This window comes from Cryptomeria japonica, chromosome 3, assembly GCF_030272615.1.
Source record: "Cryptomeria japonica chromosome 3, Sugi_1.0, whole genome shotgun sequence".
Classification (NCBI taxonomy): domain Eukaryota; kingdom Viridiplantae; phylum Streptophyta; class Pinopsida; order Cupressales; family Cupressaceae; genus Cryptomeria; species Cryptomeria japonica.
In genome coordinates, this window is record NC_081407.1 from 664,426,759 (window position 1) to 664,445,752 (window position 18,994).

An 18,994-nucleotide genomic window follows, 5' to 3' on the forward strand; every position below is an offset into this window, starting at 1 on the left:
ATCGCCAATGCAAATATTTTTCTGGTTTTAAAAACATTACAATCTGCCCATGCAAATATTTTTTTGGTTTTAAAAACATTACAATTCGCCAAGATTTTTCACAAAATTTGAGCAATCACGGCTAATTTGCCAATGGAGATTATTATTTTTCTCCGTAAACTGTAAAAATTCACCAGTAAAATTAAAAATTTTCTCGGGAATTATACAACTTTCGCCAGGTTTTTACACCTTGTCCAAGGGGGGGGTTTCTTAATTTTTTCCTTGGAGGAGAGTTCCCTTGCTCATGGGAGAACTCAACAAAATAGATGATGGTTCCAAACAAACAGAACAAATATAGCAAATGCCTACAAATGTGATTGATTCCACCACATTGTTAATGGTACATAGGCTACTACAATGTAGAAGCCCCCTATGATAAAATGGAAAGTAACCTACTGTGAAGAAGACTCCAAAGCCCAATCTCTATCAAAGCACCATTAACAAAACTTAAAAATGATTGGTGAAAAATCTCATCAAAATAGTAAGGGAGTTGCAGAAAGAGGCTCTGATACCATATTAAAAATATGACTAGAGATAACTATAGCAAGAATAATTTAAAACATATGATGCATACTTCTCCATTTCCTTCAATAAGCTATTTCATATATATATATGAGTGTTATCTCCTAAATTATAGGAGAACTAATATAACCTCCTCTAACCATTTCCTTTTATAGACAATTTGTTCTAACAACTTGAATATTATAATCGTATACAATATTTATTCACATGTAATGTTCTAATATATAAACTAACAAATTTGTGAAGAACAAGAATGAAATATGTTGTAGGTGATATTGGTAATGCATTAATAATGGTATGTTAGTAATTAAGTAAATAGGAATTATGAACGTTTTGATTGGTGCTCTTAAAATGAATTTAAATATTTAATGGTATTCATATGGTAATTAGATGTATTCATAGAAGCTAAATAGATGTACGATCTCTCATTTAAATGTTAGTAGTAAACTAGGGAATGCTAGATTGTATTGAATTATGAAAATGATTATGATGCTATGTTTTTAATGTTAATCTAAGTAATGGTGAGATACCCTAAGGAATAATAATTGATGAGTTGTATTTGTTTTTGCTTATGTATTGTGCTCTTATGTTTATGTTTAAGATGAATATGTTCATATCTTTAAGATTGTTACTTAAAGCATATGTGTATTTGATTTATATGTGTTGCATTAGTTAGTAATGTTAAACTTTTCTTTTATCTCTATTTGTTATTTAGATGGTTAATTTCTCTAGGGTATTTTGATAGGCATTACAAAAATTCACCTCCTTCTCAAGTCACTAACTTCTCTTCCTTTTTATGACTCTTTATTGAATTCTCACACTCTCATTCATCTCAAAATCTATTTATCATCTCTAAGACATCTTCCCTATCTTCTTTTAACATGTAAGTTTTTGTCTACCCTCCTCCTAGTAGCTCACTATAATTTTCTCCTGATATATTTGCAAATATTTCTAGTAATCTTTTGAGAACACCAACTTCATAATTCCAAATAATATTTTCCAAAAAGAGGAAGGTAGTAAAATGAAATGTTTGAGAAAAGGATATTATTGCAAATTTAATCCAAAACACACTGCAACACAGGAATTATGGAAGCATGTGTGTGGATATTTATCACCCTTCTAGAAACAAAAGTAAAAGTTAAATGGTAACCCATGACTCTAATATCTCTAATGTTAATTTGGGGTCTTCTTCATTGGATGGATACATCTACAAGTTTTCTTAGTATTATATAGAAAGTTGATGGAAAGAACTAATAAAAAACCTAAAATAAATTGAAATAATAGGCAAATTCCTTGACTACAATGCCAAATACTTTTGTATTTATTTTTCTTAGAAAATAGCTTGAAACAATTCCTCTTTTGATCTTAATTGACCTTGTGGGAAGCAAGTGATTGGAAATTATCAAAAGTATAAATTTTATGGAAATGAAACTAAAGTTCGGGTCAACAAAATCATTAGTAAATAAATTGAATTTATTGAAGAGGTGTAAAAATTATACACATTTGTGAACATCAAAAGAAAGGAAGTTGGTGTTGAAATTATAGACTAAAAAAAATTGATTAAGTGTGTACAAAAACATACAGGAAATGACATTTATGAGAGATAATAATTAGTAACTGAGAAAATTATTTTCAACGTCAATGATAGATGTTTCATATAGAAAAATATTGTAGAAAAGAAAATAATCGTACTCAAAACAAAATGTCCAAGAAAGAATAAAATTGTTAAAATAATGTAATAAAATCATATTGAGTTTTTAGATTTATCTCTTATACACAAAATAAACAGTTTAGCCAAAGTCTCAGGACTTTGATATCTAATTTCTCATAGAAAATTTCAAAAAAAAATCTTTAGATACATATTTATTCTATGTGGAGAACATGAGAAAGTTAAGTAGCATTGATGCTTTTAGTAGGCTGATGTACATATCACCTTATTTCAAAATTACAAGACGACGTCTGCTACTTAAAATGGATCATGGTCCACTAAGTAAAAAAATAACATCGATGCGGAAGTTGTGCCACCTATAAAAAGACCTTTAGTTTATTAGATTATTATTGAAAAGAACTTAAAAGTTTTATGAAGCATTGAAATCTCCTAAATTTAGTGGTTTCTTTTATCCTTTTAAAACAATTATTTTTATGTTTCAGTTATACTTCTCATAATGTATAAACAGGGAGTAAAAGGCATAAATTGATTAGAATGGAAGTTGAATTTTAAAAAAATAATTAAAGGTAGATTTTTTAAGTTGATGATGATTGTAAGTCTACGAACTCTACAATTTTTTATCATTAAAATGGAATCTTTAGAGTTTGTGTGATGTCAATGTTTTCATGTTATTCTTTTTTTATGTGTACGATAAGTTAGTGTTTGTTATTTTTGTGTTGATTATAATTTATTTTCACTTTTAAGTTGTTAGGTTCATTTTAATATAGTGCATTTTGTGCTAATTATTGTTTTTAAAATAAAAAAATTAGTTTACAATACATGTGTACTTGTCGTTCTCATAAATAATCATCTATGAATTGTTATTTGATCACATCTTTCACTTTATCAAAATTTAATTTATATTATTATTGTATCATTGCATTTAGGTAAAAAACATACGCAATAAAATACAATTTTCTCCATTAGATGTGTTGGAATCCAATAACACTGAGAGGGGGGGGGTGAATCAGTGTTATACTGGAATGATTAATTTTAGCCTTATTAAAACATGCATATACCAACCAATATACTGATACATACATAATTGAAATAAGTAAAGCAATCAATAAAACATAAATTTATACATGGAAAAACTCAAAGAGGAAAAAATACGGTGGGATTTGTGACCCACAATATCAATCCACTGGCCATATGAAGAGATATTACAAAATATGAGGGGCCTCCACTTGTAGGAAGGCTTACAACCTAGAGAACATTGTTCAATCACAAAAGGAGCCTCACTAACTACATAAAATTCCAGACTACAATCTGGAGAAGTGTGAACTGCTAAGATAGCATCTTCTATGCCAGAATATAGTTTTGGTTTAACCTTTGTATGTTCTAGTCTGAAATCCTAAAACCTTTACCAGAATAACCCTTACAATAATTTCCTCACATACATGATCCCTCTGATATATTTTGCATTATATTACATTCACATATCCATAATCTCCTATCACATGTCTCTGTTGTCTCTCTTAAAAATGATCTATCAAACTGACTTATATACCCTATATAAATTTTTATGCCTTATGTCGACTTACAAAGATATATACAATATCAAATTACATGTAGGCCAGATAACATAGATGCATAAACATTAAAATCAATTGCCAATGTCGGATCTAAGATATGTCAGCCTCCAATACCGATAACTTTTACTAAACCATGTCGTCCTACATTATCGGTGACCAAAGAAATCCTTCTGCCCTATTGGTGCCAGTGTCAGTGTCGGTGCCAGTGCCAGTGAAGTGTCTGTCGGTACACAACTGAACCAAAGCATGAAGTCAGAATACAATACCATGTTGCCATCAATGACAACATAGTGAAACCAACCAATTCAGTGTAAATTGCCAACAATCTCCCCATTTGGTATTGATGGCGACACTCATGTGAAAAATGGTCAAGGTTTCATCTACCGGTTACATCCTGCCCTGCTCCCCCTAAGTTGAATATGCAAAATACTCTACATCTCCATAACTCCATGACTCCATAACTCCCCCTAATGTATTCAATTCCTTTTATTCTTTTTCACATCTATACTACTCCCCCTTTGACATCAATGCCATAAAAAATTCTAAAAGAATATCAAAGAATAAGAACTGTACAATGCATATCCCAAAAATGTCTTATCAGAGCTTAACAAATTTTAAAATTTCCAAATATGCCTTCTCTAGTAGCTCAAGATAAGTATCCCAGATGGTTTTGAATGTGTCGTAAATAGATACAAGTCCACTCAATAAATCTGCAAAAGACTATTTCTCATTTATCTTTTTCGGTGTGGGCTTTCCCACCATATCCATAATTCTTTCTTATGTACACTGAGTGAATCCAACCAGGGACTCACCAAGCCTCTCAAACTTCTAGTTGTTCTTATTATTTTGTCTCTTTCAATCTCAAGAAAAAAAATTGGCTCTCCAAAATCAAAATTTGACCATCAATTGATGTAGTCAATGAAATTAATCCATCAAAAGAATTAGCTATACCTATAATTTTCTCCTGAATTTATTTTAGCTTTTTATCCACATTAGTTGTAAGTATTTCAGTGTTACAACATACCCTATATATATTTATACATTGCTTCAAAGAATTTTCTATTAGTATCAGCTTCTCATCAATCTTTTTCTTCTCAGATTCAATTACTTGATCAAATCAAACTCTCTTAGCCTAAGTAAACCTTTCTAGTGCTTGTCAGTTTGAGATTTTTTGTAAGGATTGAAAATCCTTTGAAATATGCTCAGTTATTATTTTAAGCTTCACAGATGGGCTCGCTTCATTTTCAATCTTACATTTTGGGACCAGTTAGTGTAAAACAATGATTTATTGATCTATAATCCCTTTATATGTGGTTGCCTTCATCAGTTTTTGTGTTGCCACCATCATGAGTTCATTAGGACTCATCTCTATGATGTTTTTCTTTTCGACCTGTGAGGTATCAATTGACTACAATGATAGACCAACTACCGGTTCCCTGTTGGATTCCCTTGTCTTCTCTTATGAAGATTTATCCTTTATAACCTCCTCACTGGCACTGATGGCTTCCCCACTTGGTGTAGTCTATGTAATTGTCGGTCCCTCTATAGGAACTATAAACTCAACCTGTACATTTGTATCCAGAGGACAATTATCCTCAATATTAATATCCTATACAATATTAACTTGTTCACTCTCTGTATTAACTGATATCTCAATATTTGTCTGTACATCTGTATTTACCAAGGGCTCAATCTCAACTATCTTAATATTTTTCAAAACTGAGGGTGAAGTACCCATTATCCCCTTTCCTTTTCCTTCAACCAGGGTATCTAGAGTGTCTATCTTGTTTTTCGGTGAAGTAAAGAATCCCTGTTTTCTCCAAGAAATTTAACCCATGATTTTTGAGTCTCTTATTATTTCATTTACTCTTCCTAGCATCAGACTAGTTATTCATGTTTGTCATTGAAATTTTTTATGTCTGCCACCTCAAGTGTCTTTTCCATTTCATCTAGAGAAATAGTAACACAGATAGATAATAGCTCTTGAATTTTAATACATTTAGCTTCTTGCATAGCTAATAGTTTTCTAGCATCTAATATATTATACAATTTAGTCGATATTTGATTTTCTATTTCTATTAAGGCTTTCTTATAAATATCCAATTATAATAAGACTACTTCCTCTACCTCTCTTTGTTAATCATCCTCTAAGTGTTCATAATAAAATTGAACATTCTTCAAGATGCCATCTTTAGTGATTCCATATACTAATTCCGCACAATTTTTAGGTTGTATGATAGTCACATACCAGATTCAATTGCTAAGTCAATGTCACTCTTCTTCTTCCTCTTTGTGGTACCAGATGTAGCTATACATGTTGCCTTTGGTGCTTGCTTTTGTGCTGGTATTTTGATTGTAACCTTCCTGATTGGTTGCTTCTTAGCTGATGCCTTTGCTTCCTCTTTTTTCTTCCTAACAACCCTCTTAAATGCCAACAATGTGTCATCCTTAGATTCTAATTTTGTAGTAACAGGATCAATATGAACTTTAGGATCCTTCCTCTTTCTGCCTTTCTCTGGGACAACATCAATTAATGGTTTGATGTCCTTTGAGACCTTCTCCTCAAATTTTCTTGCTTTCCCTTCCTACTTCTCTCTTTTCTTCAGGTTCAACTTCGTTTCAACCTCTTGATTTTTATATAGTGCAGTACCACATGGCTTCTCTTCCTCATCAATTGGTGCATCAATCAAAATTTTTACATAGGCATCAAGAATCTATGCATCCACCTCATAGCCCATTTCTTCAATCCAAAATTTTCAGGGCTTAACTACTTCCATAAGTGTCTCATCCTTCTTTACCATGAAGCATATGCCAATTGAATAATTTTCAATAATATGCTCAGGTACCCTTACCCTAGACGTCATATATTTATGGAGTGCTTTTAAATATCCCCATACCCTATCATCTCTTTGACTTCCTAAAGAAACAATTGATTGTTTCAATTGTCTCCCTAGTGGGATGTCAAATGCCCATCACCTCTTACCAAAACCGGGTGTATCAATCATGAAATATAACATCAAGAAAACTATCAAGTTGCCATACCAGAATCTACCCTTCTTTTCACCCTTAATCTTCCCTAGGTTTATTAACAACTCATCTAGCATTCAACCACATAGATCTAATTTAATATTTTCTCTCATCATTTTGTATGCAGCCAAAATGCATGAACTAGAAATAGAATTTAGTTGATTTGACTGAGTTACCATATACCCGATGATCATGCTACCAAATTTTGATGTATGTGTCAGTGATAATGCTTACTTTCATGGTTCTTTTGTCAAATATCACATTGGTAATATTTCTAACAAAATCATTTGAAACCTTTTTGTATGGATGTTTCCCAACTGATGGTAAACCAGTGATTGCCCAGATGGCTTCCTTGGTGATTTTGTAAGGTCTGTTCAACCATATAAACTCCCCATGTACTCTGCTCAAAAAGTATCTGATTAACTCATCCTCAAATTCTGGAATATCCAAAATGTGGGTAAACCCTAGGTCTTCAATATGTTTATATGCTGGTTTGATCTTTCTAGATTCTCCCATCAGATCACTCATATACATGTCCTTAATTTCTGAAGTTCCCAAGTCCTCGATGTGATAGTGAATATATGTCCTAACATCATCTACATAGACAACTATCTTTGGAACATGAGAAAATGCTCCAACCAAATCTTCTAGGGTAGCCACATGTGGATACCGCTTGAAAATTGGCCCGGGGCGGTCCTTGACCTCTACCATGATCGGATTTGCAGCAAAAATAGGAATAGATGATGATCTCACTTTCATGTTTAAAGATAAATACCCTTTGATCGCACTTGGTGAAAACCTCCAACAAATTCTTCCAAATGCTAGTGAAAATGCTCAAGAAGAAATCTGATTTCTTTGTATTGCCTTTGATTGCTCTTAGCCACTCTGAATCACTCTAAAATATCTCTAAATGCAAGGTGATCGACAATGAAGTATATTCAACCTTTTAACCTCCGATAAAAACCCTAATATTTTATTGACATAAATGACAGTGGTGAAAGATATCGGATCTCAGTAAGAACATATTCATGTCGGATAATCATCTCCAATATTTGTAACATCTTCCAGAACCTCTTCTCGGGGCATATGCAACATCTTCATGAATTTTTCCTACCCCTAAGGAATCTTCCTTAGTTACCAGATGAGCTCTTTGCTAGTGTAGGAGCAGCCTCTTCTACCAGATAAGTATCCAAGACATTCCCATTTGATGATTTTTCTTCAGTCTTTCTAACCCATCTCTAAGGAATAGCCCTTACAATAATTTCCTCACATACATGATCCCTCTAATATTTTTTGCATTATATTACATTCACATATCCATAATCTCCTATCACGTGTCTCTCTTGTCTCGCTTATAAATGATCTATCAAACTGACTTATGTACCCTATACAAATTTACATGCCTTATGTTAGCTTACAAAGATATATACAATATCAAATTACATGTCGGCTAGATAACATAGATGCATAAACATTAAAATCAATTGTTGATGCCGGATCCAAGATATGCTGGCCTCCAATACCTATAACCTTTACTAAACCATGCCTACCTGCATTGTCAGTGACCAAAGAAATCGTTCTACCCTATTAATGTCGGTGTCAGTGCTGGTGAAGTATCTGTGAAGTACCTATCGATACACAAATGAACCAAAGAATGAAGCTGAAACACAATACCATGTTGCCATCAATGACAACATAATGGAACCAACCAATTGAGTGTCAATTGCCAACAAGATGAAGTTATACTTTTAAAATTAAAAAAAAATCTATTTTGCTAATCAAATTATAATTAAGAAATTTTAATAGTTATATATCTATTAGCTAACAAAATAAGACATAAAAAATGAGAATTAGGTGGAAGAAAATTTGAATGGGTAGTAGGAGGGAAAGTGTAGTGAGGGAAAAAATGATGGAGGAAGAATGGGGAATGTCTTGGGGAAGAGGATGCAAATAGAAAAGATGATGGGGGTGGCAATGAATCCTAGGATGGCAGTACTCCGTGCTTTGTAACATACCACTATGATGCTTTGCCTGACAGTATCAATAGCTCACGTGCTTTTGTGGGTCCCACTGTTTTTGCCAGTCATCTGGACTCTTCTTCTGCATTTGACTGCAATAAGAAATGGTTAGTTTTGTTTGTTCTCTTCCAACAAGTAAGTTGGTTTCTCTTGTTTCTGACAACACAGATCCTATTTCTAGGTTGTGTTCCATTTCCATCTCAGACTATATTGTGGGAAAAAACCAAGCTAATATGGAATCTATCTTGGTGGGTAAATTTCTGGGGACGAGACCTAATATAGGAATTGTTTGTACCTGGGTTACTAAAAAATGGAAAGGAAAGTGCCAAATTGAAGTTACTATGATGGCAAATGGTTTTGTTTCTTTCCACTTTAACTACAATGAGGATTAAAAATCAATCTTAGTAGGAGGTCCATGGATGTTGGGTAAATCCTCTTTGGCTTTGAAGAAGTGGGAACTTGGTTTCAATCCAAAGGACTAGAAGTTCAATGAGTCCCTCATTTCAGTTTGCTTGCTAGGTCCCTTTGGAATTTTGGTATGAGGAAATCTTTTGTTGGTTGGTTTCTTTTTCTAGTGAGCTGCTATCTTTAGACCCAATAACAATAGCCAAACGCAGACTAGTCCATGCTCGCATTTTTATGAATGTTAAACAATTGGTAGACCTTTCCCAAGAAATCACTTTCAACTCAAAGCTTGGGAAATGGGTTCAAAAAGTGAAATATGAATCAATTCCTTTTTCTTCCTTTCATTGTAAGAAGGTTGGTAATTGGGCTAGGGACTCCCCTATCAAGATACAATCTAAAAATGTCTAGAGGAAAAAACCCTCTAAGTCAACTCCTTTAGTGGATACACCCGTTTCACCTATTTTGTTGAGTTTACAACCTCAAGAGTTGGCCGCTCTTGGTATTCAAAGCTAGGAATGCAAAATTCATAGGGGAAAATGATGGTTAAAGATTTGAGGTTGTCCCTTTTGGGGTCCCTCTCTTGAAATATCCTATTCTAGAGAAGATTTCCTACCCTTTGGAGGAGAATAAGATGATTGTGGGATCCCCTACTCCCATTATATCTGTGGAGAAAAAATTGAATTTGATTGTGGACATGGGGTCATCTCAGAAAAAATGGGTCAGCTCAATTCTTCCTCTGTTGAAGCTTCATGCTCAAACTTCCCTTAATATTTTAGCCCAGGGGTTGAGGATCCTAATCCTTTTATTGAAGTTATATCTAGGAATCAATGACATAGCTCTCCCCCTTCAAATATTGGGGTGACACCAGGGTCTATGGCTATTAAGACCAAAAATTGACATAGAGCAAATTGTGGCTCAGAACCTAGAGGGGTAGGAAGACCCCCAAACCTCTTCAATAGAGGTAAACAAAAAAGTAAGCCAGACATTGGTGATGGATTGCAGAGGATTCTTAAGAAGATGAGTAATGGCTCCCCAGATCATTCTAAATGAATATTTTTTATGGAATATAAGGGGGCTAAATCACCCCAATATGTGTGATCTCCTGCCAAACCTAATTCAAGGTCATAGATTGGGATTTTGCCTTATTCAAGAAACAAAAATGCTTCTTGGAAAACTTTTAAAGATGAAACTAGTTGTCTTTAAGGATTGCAATGTTCATTGTGTAGATGAAGATGGTGCGTATGGAGGAATTTCTAATTTTTGGAATTTCCAAGGGCTATTCAAGATTCAACAGTTGTTTCCAGTCTAAATCATATTGCTACTAGAACCACTATTCTTCTAGATGGGTCATCTTGTATCATCTCCAATATCTACACTTCTAATAGTAATAATGCAAAGAAGATTATTTGTAATTTTTTGGTTAGATCGAGACAACTTTTCTAAAATGAGAAATGGATTTTGGTGGGTGATTTCAATTGCTCTATTTCAAATCTAGAAAAAAATGGTGGGGTTTGAATTTCTGAAGATAGCAAGTGTGATGTTAAAAATGTGATTAATAGAAAGGCATACACATATAATGAGATAGAAAAACATAATGGAAAGCTTAATTGAAAACTAAATTAAAGATGCAAACCATAAGCCTTCCTTGAAATATCTCATTTTCCTCTATTCTTGAGGACCTTGAAGGTGTTGGATTGGTTGGTTCTCAGCAGAGCAATGACCTCCAAAGTGGCAACTCAAGAGTTGAGTAGCTACTTGATCATGATTGATTATGCAAATGATATAAAATGCAATGCTATGATTAATCCAAAAGGCTAATTACTAGATGATTGAAATGAAAATGCCTATAGTAATGATGCTGAAAATATGAATGCAAGGGATCCTTATTTCTCCAAAATGGGGGATATTTATACGAATTCCAAGGCCAAAGATGAGGTGGCAGGAATCAACAATCCAGATCTTATCTAAGGATATCAAGGGCCAAGATTGAGGAAGTTGGAGAAAAGGTTGGAGGAAGGAACACTTATCATCTTCGTGGTGACAAGTGTCAAGAAGCCTTGCTCATGAGATGACAAGTATCCAAGGGAGGAGACATGTGACAAAAGTTCCATGTGTCTCAAGGGGAGAATATCCATACCATAGGAGGTTAGGATAAGGAGGTTAGAATGTGCAAGATAGGATAGGGTTAGTTACACCCAGGGTTAGGTGGAGTGGGTTAGGTTAGGGGATGGTTAGGTTAGGTGGTTAAAAGTTAGTAGCCATGTGCTCATTTGAATTTACAAATTAAAATAATTTAAAAAATGATAATTAATCTCAACAAACATGAGTTTGTTAATCTTAATTGGGGATTAGAAGAATTGAATTATATGAGGGGGGATTAATTAATTTAGAATTAATTGGTCAAAGGGAATATGAAATGAACTATATAAATAAATCATATAGATTTATTTACTAGTAGATGAATCGAGAAATTAATCAAATTGCTTGTAAATTCAATTAATTGGGAAGGGGGATTAATCAAATAACTATGTATTTAATTAACTATCTTCAGACCATTTTTTGGTGTATACATTTTGCCCCTCTTTGAAGTGATGTGTGACGACACGTTGATTCAAAGAAAACTCGATTGATGATGTTGCTGATATTGATTTTCATAGGATGCAGATTTGATTTTTATTTTGATGCGGATTTGGTTTTGATATGATATTTATTCAATTGTGAGATGATAAATCTAGATATGATATGGTTTTGATGTTTGAGATGATAAATCTCGATATGATGCCCCCGATGTTGAGTCATAGATATTGATGTAAGGATGCCCTCTCGGGAGATGAATTGGATAATTTCTACAATGTTTTTGAGTTTTTCACAATTTTTTTATTTTTTTTATTTTTTTCAAATTTTTACGATTTTTAGATTTTTAATGATTTTTTGATTTTTAGAGATTTTTAGAGTCGATCCGATTCATTTCCCGATAAGAAATTTGAAAATGCTTCCTTGCCAAGTTGATTAATTGATTAGATGATTAAAAATTAGTGGAATAAAATTCTCACTTAAGTGCCCCATTGTGAGTTTAAAAAGGTGAATTCTTTTTACCACTCTTCATTTGTGCAATTTAGTTGTTTGGAAAATTTGATCTAGAGGAAGGAATGGTGATCTCGTACTACCAACATAGGTTCGAGAAAGTTTGGTGACATGAGCATCCTCCGGCCTATGGTCCACTAGTATGTACTTTGAGAAAACCCAGCTTTGTTAATTTTTAGTTGATTTTTGAAAATTTTAGCTATTTGTAGAAAAAACCATGTTTTAGCATTTTCGCCATTGGGTTTGAAAAAAAATTGCATTTTTGATATGGGTTTTTTGAATTACAAAATGGGTTTCTAGGATTTTTCGAAAAAATTTCATCTCCCATAAAAAAATATACATATATTTATTTATTCATTTAGCTTTTGTGAAAAAAAATTCAGTTTTAAAAAAAATTGCCCTTTTTTTTGGGGGGGGGAGTAGTGGTGCCATGACCACGCCACCACAAGTGTGGCAGATGCCACTGGCGCCACAAGCAGCGTTGCCCAAGCCACCACAAGCGCTGCGAGCTCCACCGCAGGTGGCGCTGGTGCCAACGTAGGTGCCACCAATGCAAGGGGTTCCCAGCCAAAAAAAAAAAAATTTGGGTTTTTTTTTTTATTTTTTTATTTTTTTTATGAGTTTTTCGATTTGTTGATGATTTTTGCGTTTTTGTCAGATCAAATTTTTGATCATGTTGGCTTGATTTTTTCGATTTTGAAGAAAATGATTTGATTTTATGATTATTGTCATTTATTGAATTTTGCGTTTATTGATGTGTGATAAAGAGGTTGGATTGTTGTCAATTCGATTTGATTTTTTATTTTGATAGGGTAATATTTAATTATTTATCGAATTGATAAAATTAGACACTCTTGATTGATTAAATTTGATGATCAGTTCTGATTATCTCGATGCACGTGTGAGATGATATAGGATTGATAATGACCTCATGATAGATGAGCATCATTGATAGGGGCCCAACGAGATTTGATAAAAATATCAATTGAGAAAGATAAACTAATAGATAGATAAATCAGGAGACTGATATGATGAGATGATTTGATTGCAGGAGCACTTTAGTGTCCTCCAGTCTCCAGAGAGCTTCTTGAAGACATGGATGTTGATACCCCACCTTAGCCAAGCAGAGCAAGACCATATTGACAGGTGTGGTTTATCTTACGTTCTTGACATGCCTTGATCCTTGATTAACTGAGGATTATTGACAACCTTAGCAGAGCGTTGGCATAGCGAGCACAACACTTTTCACTTACCGACAGACAAGATTACGGTGACACCTGAGGATGTATACCAGATAGTGCGCATCCCTATGATGGGCGAGCTACTATACTACAATCTTAGTGAGTGGGGTGGGACAGATGCAATTTGTTGAGTGTTCGAGGATGATGAGATAGGTGGATATGACATTGCGTGGCAGGAGATGGTAGAGCTAGGTTATGTCACATTACCCACTATTCTTGCCGAATTCATTGAAGGTTTCCTTTGTCTTGATCACTGGTCAAAGGGATTATCTGTTTAATGAGGCCCTCTCCTTGAGCAGATGGTGACATAGGGGACCTGATTTGCATGGGGGTCATGCATGTTGGCACACTTGTATCATGACCTGCACTGAGTTGTGTACTAGAGATCAATTGCATTATCAGCAGGGGTGACCGTTCTTCAGATATGGGTGTGGGAGTACCTGCCTATCACACAACCATTGCAAGATAGAGATAGACTTGTAGATAGACCTTATGCTGACAAGGTATCCAGACATCATTGTCTAGTGAAAGCTGGGCAAATTGGAGTACTGGCGACGAACACTAGATGATCTGGATACTATGATATGGAGACCATAGAGAGATTGCGAGATATGGCCCGAGGATGCATTGGAGATGTTGTATGTATTTATGGCGCGATACCTAATTGGATTGACACCCTATGTTATCAAGCAATTCATTTGTATCAGGGTGTTGAGACAGTATAGCAAGATACATGGGATACCAGAGGGTACAACTCATTATGCTTGTAGGAGACTAGATGTGGCTACTTGGGGGCCCTCTATTTCATATGACCAGACATGTACAGAGTATCAATCATTGGGGCCAATGGATTTGGATTATCTTCCAAGTGTGATACATAGTGGGATGACAAATGAGTAGGCCGTATATTATATTGTACACAAGTTAATGAGGCTAATATGTCTGAATGAGCTAGAGCCAGTTTTAGATGAGGATAATGAGAAGCTATGACCCAGAGCTCCTAGACGACCGAGGGATGGTGGGGGGAGAGGAGGTGGGGGCGGAGATGATGGTGGAGATGGAGGGGATGACAGAGATGGATATGGAGGACATGTAGGAGATGATGATGGGGGAGATGGTCAAGCAGTGGTAGGCACACCAGGATCCTATAGTTATAGATTGACTAGAGATGTATATACAGATTCGATGACCTGGGAGGTCAAACAGAGCAGATTGGGTCCAGTGGATCAAGGGCATCAAGTCCTAAAGTAGGCGGTTTCATAGGTTGAGAAGGTACCTATGACATTATCACAGGTTGAGTAGCCACAAGAAAAGGCACCTCGAGGGATCCTCATTAGGATGTTGTCTCATCAGCAACAATCTTAGATCATGGACTTATAGGGTCAGGTTCAGCAGCTAGAGATTTGACTAGTAGAGAGGGACGCTCAGATGGCCCAAGTAGAGAGGGACGCTCAGATGGCCCAGCTAGAGGTCCGGATGGCTTCTCTAATGGTCGAGAGAGATGCATCTAGGGATAGGTGTCAATAGGATGAGGCACAAGTATAGATGTTAGGAGAGTCTAATTCAGGGAAGACTACCCTAAAGATGATGCACCAAGCGGTTTGAGAGGCTGAGTATTACCAGACCTTATACTTTACTATCATTCTTGCTGATCAGAGGGCTCTAGGATTTTCATAGCTGAGTAGGAGATCAAAACAAAGCTATTCTGAGAGTCGAGGAGTGACAGAGCCACTTCCGAGAGATCCCCTAGGTGGGAACCTAGGTACACGGGTATCAACTGGTGCTACTATACCTACCACATCAAGACAGAGTTCCACTCTGCATCCAAGTGGTCACACTGATATGGGACATTGATCCATTCATGTACACCTTTTTTAATGAGATATTGATGAATCCTATGATGTATATTTGTGATGTATCTCATATATTTTTGTGATATCATTGTACCTTGGACATTGATCTTTTTGATGATATGATATGCAGTTGATCCTATTCACTCTACATTACCTGTGAGATGATGGATGCATTCTATTTGGTATATGATTATGTTATGTAGTTACTTTCATGATGTATGCTTTATTTTCTATGTTTTTGGAATCTAGATGATGGATGCATACTTCTTATATGATGATGCAATATTTACATGATGTTATACAAATGTGAATATGTATGGCAATGCTTATAAGTACTATGTGATGCATGTGTAATACAATGCTTTCTATGTTTATGATATTTTTATGATTTTCTCATGCATGTTAATATGAGATGGATGCAATGATGCTACTTTATATGATTTGAGATAAAATGGATGCAATGCAATAATCTAACTAAATGAATGAATTATTGGATGCTCTATATGAATGATGTCTTATTATGCAATGATTATATGAGATGAACTAACTTATCATGTAGGATGAATGAATTGATTATTTTTGTTATTGTCTAATGTTGTGAGGCCTCATCTCGATTCAGTCTGACATTCAGTGGATTTTATATTTAGACTATGATGGACACTTTATTTTGATGCTTTTGAGACTTAGAACTTATATGATTTCAGGATTTGGATAACATTGCTATGATTTGGTGATTTACTTATATGATTTATAAGATAGAACACTTCATGATTGTTAGATAGGATGATATTGCAATGATAGATGTCATTATTGAATTTGCAGGACTTTACTCTGAATATAGAACTATGATGTATGTTTAGTTTATGTGAATTGGGATGAAATTGCTTATGTGAATTTGCTTGACAAAAGATGTATTCAATCTGTGCAGATGAAAATTGTATGCAAGTAATGATGTGTATTGTTATATTATTGAATTATATTATATATGTATATTTGGAAGTACTAATGTGTAAATTGAGATGCGCAGGAAATTTACCATGTGACCATGGAAAATTACGGAGAATCAAACCTAGACTTATGTATGTTCATAAGCTAGGGTTTGTCTATTTGGAGAGACAACACCCCGTTTGTGTTGTATTTTATTCGTAACAGTATATGTTACATGAGTGTTAAGTGTTATTTAAATTTATTGTGTAAAAACCACAAGAGACAATTTCATGTTTTATTTTTGTAAAAGTGTTTTATTTGTGTCACTTGACACATGTGTGGATTTAAATTTAAATGTTTTATTTTGTCTCTTGGTGGGAAAGTGTTTAATTATAGTTCTTCTTAAATAAAATAATGTGTTGTCATAAATACTTTGGGAATATAATATTTGGGGTGGTCAACTTATGTTTGACCCGAAAATAAACTTCAGAGGGGTTTAAAATGGGTTAAATGAACACCTAGGGGTAGTTTAATAGGGTTTCCTAAAGCCCATAAGGTATACCTAGGGGTTAGGGGTAATTTTAGGCAAGTTTCTACTTTATAATGATCTTTTTAACGCTTTAAAAATTGGCTTTTTTGAGTTGTGCGAAAATTGAAAATTAGAAGTTAAATCTAATCAAGATTTTTCCTTTTGGAATGAGAGTCTTTTTGCATTTTTGCTTTCTTTCCTTTTTGGTTTTTAGAAACTTGTGAGAACTCAGAGAGTGAGCTTCTTAAGCAAGATTTTGAGATTTTGAGGGTAATCACCCACTCTCCATTTTTGGAGACAAGAGAAATTTTGAAAAGAAAATAATGTTATGGAATAGAAAAATTGATTAAGGGTAAAAGGAAAAAGATTTGTGGATTGGGCAGCTCTTCATCAAATATCATAATACCTTTGGGTAGATTAAGGTTGGTTTCAGTTATTCATTAAAATGTCTTCTTCTTGCTTATGTCTGGAAGTTTGTTGGTGTAAGAAATCTGTGTTCTTGAATGTTTCTGTTGAAAAATCTTTTGGTATTTTTGCATTATGATTGGTGTTGTGTTTTGGGATTTTCCTCAAGACCTCTTGCTCTTGGGAGAGAAGAGGATCTTGTGGGTGGTAGCAGTGACAACCCTCGAGTGAGAGACTCTCTTTTGAGAGCGATCACAAGGGATCTTTGTGTGACCCTTGCTGCATGGCCTGTTTGTGCAATGGGGGTCATAAGGAGGGATATAAGGCTAGAATGCCTTTGGGGGGCATAAGGAATAAGGGGTTGAGATTCTTGATACTGTTATTGTGCCATGAGGTGGCTTCTTGTTTATTTCATACTTGTAGTTCTCCTTAGGGTATTGGTCCACTACCACCCTTTGAAAAATTCCATCACCAAAGTGTGGTGCTATGAAGCCAAGTTGGGAATGTGTCTGGAAAATCTGTATGTATTTGCCTTCTATGTGTTTTCCTATTTGTTACCCGTCTAGGAATTGGTTCTCCGAGCTCGGGGGTGGCTACCAGTTAGCCTAGGCTGGGAGGTGAGCACTCCGTGGTCATATTTGTGTTTTCTATTATGCAGGAAAGTCAGGAGAAAGAGAATAGGAACCATGAAAAGACACCGAAGTTTATTGTTGAAGATACTTAAATCCAGTTGCAAATATTTGTTTAAACTTGTTATAGAAGTATGCCTCATTCATAGAAAAGAGAAGCAAGTTGTAATTCTTGAAAATAGACTTGAGTTTTATTGTTGTAGCTGAACAAAGAAACATCCTGTAAATATGCAGAATATCTTAGAGATGTAAAAGCTTGTTTTATTTCTACTTCTAATTCTTTTTAGAAAAAGAAAAGCCACTTTGAGTTGCATGCAAAAGCTTCTTTGTATTATAAAAAAAAAAAATTAGTTTTCAATTAAATTTTATCTATATTTCTACTTGTTGAAAATATGAGTTTATTTTTGTTGAAAGATCTTATGTATTTAAAAAAAAAAGGAATGTTTACAGTTATTGCTTAAGTAGTTGAAAAATCAATGAATCTATTTATTATAGAGAAGTATATTGTATTTCCTAAAATGTATTTCTAAATTGTATTTCTAATTAGTGTTGATTAAAAAGCTTATCAATAGTTTTTGCTTCATTCTTTTATCAACAATTAAAACCAAGTAAACAAAAAAAAGGGGCCTAATTCTATATATATATATATATATATATATAAATATATATATATATATATATATAAATATATATATATATATATATATTTTTTGAATTAACATAATGCTTTCCTTTGTTATTTTAGTTTAAAATTTTTGCATGTAAATCTTATTAAAAATATATATATATATATATTGGTGTATTTTCACCCTTATAATTTTATGATTATAAATTTATATAAATATAAATATATATATATATATTTATATAAAATATATTTTAAAAAAATAAATAAATTAAAAAAAAAAGGGGAATTTGGGTTCCACGTGGGCCCCACTGTGTGTACGCACAGTGAGGGCCGCGCGGCGCCCACTGTGTGAACACACAGTGCGGGCCGCTCGGCTCCCACTGTGTGGACACACAGTGGATGGCCGCAGCCGCCACTGTGTGACCACACAGTGGTGTGAGCCGC